Below are 2,680 nucleotides of genomic sequence, written 5' to 3'. Positions count from 1 at the left end.
AAATCAACTAAAGGATGTAGGAGAACAAAGGAAGATGAAAATCAAGAGAACAAATGAAGATGCAAATCAACAAACTTCTTATAGAAAGGCATATGATTCTAGCCAGGTTGAGCAAGCATGAGAGTAGAAAAAGAGGAGATGGATGCGAGATTCGATGGAGGAAATTTATATGTGTGGAGGAATCTCACGAGGGATCAAAGAGATCGTGAAGAGCGGAGTTGGGAGGGGAGGGGAAGCCATGGATAGAGGGGAGCAAGATGAAGTCCCGTGAGAGTGAGAGACGTGGAGCCAAATTGCCAAGCGATATCACCAAATCAAACAATTTCCAAACGAGCATGTAGGCGAGAGGCAAGGAGGAGGGATCTAGAGTGGCAGAGTGAATGCACCGGAACCTAGAAAAGCATGGAGAATGAATGCACAAAATGAATAGGAAACCTAATGGCGCGGGGGGTTGCCATCTTGCTTTTAATGCATGCATTTCTTCCACTAATAAAATTTGAGGACATTTAAAAATCCTAACATCCCTATTTTCCCGTTTGTAAGAACTCGAACCTTTCACGTAGGGCCTGTGCACACGGGGCAGTTTGTGTGCGGTTGGACTGTGTATCAGTTGCACATTGGATGCCCATTTCAGACGCCCCGTTATGGTGATAAATTGTTCACATGGCTAGGTTTGCCACTCCAAATTGCCAACTGGGCTACCTCGCCTTCACGTGGCGGTGCCTTGACGGGCACTTCCTTGAAACCAAGGTGCTAATTCGAGCATCCGAAGCTGGGTCACGTGTGCACACACCCTTAGACCTTACGAAAGGGCTGGCACTTGGTGCTAAAACCCCCCTAAAGCCCCCGAGTCATCAAAGCCCTAACTAAATACTGAAGAGAAGAAGAGAGAAGAAAAAGAAGAAGAAGAAGAGGAGAAGAGGAGACGGCGATGGCGCGTCCCTCAGCTTGCTTCCTCAAATCTATAGCTGCCGCCTCCCAACCTTGTTGCCGATCTGCTTCCCGCCGAGCTTCCACTCTCAGAAATGTCTTGCCTCAGCATCCTCCCAATTTCTCCTCTCGCATGCCCCGGTGAGGCTTTCGCTTGACCTTTGCTTCCTTCTGTTTTCTAGCGCTCTGTCTCGATGCCTGTGTGAATATTGGGATCGCCGATACCTTCTTGCTGTCTAAGACGTCTAGAAGGCGGTTCTGCCTCTAGAGCAACGTGCCGCTCGCAGCACCAAATTTAAGTGTGTATGGTCTGAATCGCAAGAAACGAGCGCACCCTTGCAGTGTCAGTTACTCAATCCTTTCACTCACATTTCCTCCGGGAAACGACTTTAATGCAGGGTGCCGTAGAATACAATGCCATTTTGTTCTTTTAGCAATATGCCTCCGTTTACTGAGATTTGTGCTTTTTATTAAGACGGCGATTGTCAATGGCAGCTTACGAGGAGCCATTGTGAGCCTCGAGTCTTTCCAAGCGTGGCACAGTGCCAATTCAGAAGCTTTGTCTGTTTCAAGACTTAGCTCGCTGTTCCTTCAAGGTTAGTTCGATCAGTTCAGTAAATTCTTAAGGTCATGGGTTCTTTTGAAATGTCCAACCAAGCTTTCTCGAAAGCATAATGAGCACTCTTGTTGTTGCATACCTTCACAGGCTCGCAGGCGATATACTCAAGTGAGACAGCCTGAGCGCACTACGACTTGGGTGGTGTGCTCAAACCCACTTCATATCTGTGACTTAAGATTAACATGTCACTTTATGATCAAACAGATGCTTTTTAAATTTGTAATGAACAGGCACTGTTAAGCAGTCTGCCTCTTTGTTGCATCTGTCGTGAATGTTGAGATGCTTTTTAAATTTGTAATGAACAGGCACTGTTAAGCAGTCTGCCTCTTTGTTGCATCTGTCGTGTTTCAACATTCAGATCCACGAGGAGAGAGATTTGGAGTGAGAGCAGAAAATGGTATATTTGTAATTAATTTTGATCATTTTATGCTTTGTAAGTCGTAGAATCATCGAGATTGGTTTTTTTTTTTGGTCGTAACCCTTGCGGCTCTTGCATCATCAAGTGACACAAACATAATAAAGAGTTATGTAATGCATATTCAGAACCACAAGGAGAGAGATTTGTCGTGTTTCAAAATTCAGATCCACAAGGATAGAGATTTGGAGTGTAGTTGAGCGCACAGAATGGTATATTTGTAATTGATTTTGATCATTTTATGCACATTGTAAGTCGCTCGGCCATGGAGATTGTTTTTTTTTTTTGTCTTAATATTTCCTTGTAGCTCTAGTCTTCTTTGCATCATCAAGTGAGACAAACATAATAAAGAGTTATGTAATGCATACATCACAATTGCATATTTGGCATCTAATAAACTATGAATGAATTGCAATCCAATTGATTGTACTTTTAAATAAACCTTAAAATGTTGTGTAAATGCTCACATCGACCCTTGGGCTCAAACTCAAAAGGGAATTAAATACTTGGACATAGAATATGCTTTTGTCCAAAGCATATTTGATGTTTTAGGTGTTGTTTAGTTGCCATTATAGTTTTACTCCTTTGAGAACTTAAACTTATTTCTTAGCAAAAAAAAAAGAACTTATTTAATTAAATTGACTTAAATGCAAAATATAAGAAACTAATCTTGTGTTATAGTATATGTTATTAAATTGAGGGGTATTTGCCTTGGA

At 42.2% G+C, this 2,680-nt stretch overlaps 1 long non-coding RNA gene across 1 annotated transcript; it reads left to right on the top strand.

The window, feature by feature from the left end:
- Positions 1-881: 881 nt before the first annotated feature.
- LOC147879567 (uncharacterized) lies at positions 882-1,802 on the top strand. The gene is made up of 3 exons (XR_015540619.1): positions 882-1,071; positions 1,426-1,526; positions 1,637-1,802. It is a non-coding gene; the product is annotated as an uncharacterized LOC147879567 (long non-coding RNA).
- The last annotated feature ends 878 nt before the right edge of the window (positions 1,803-2,680 follow it).

This window comes from Dipteris shenzhenensis, chromosome 33 (assembly GCF_047967505.1).
Source record: "Dipteris shenzhenensis isolate YYH24624 ecotype China chromosome 33, Dip_SZ_1.0, whole genome shotgun sequence".
Lineage (NCBI taxonomy): Eukaryota > Viridiplantae > Streptophyta > Polypodiopsida > Gleicheniales > Dipteridaceae > Dipteris > Dipteris shenzhenensis.
This window is presented reverse-complemented; position numbering and strand designations above follow the sequence as displayed.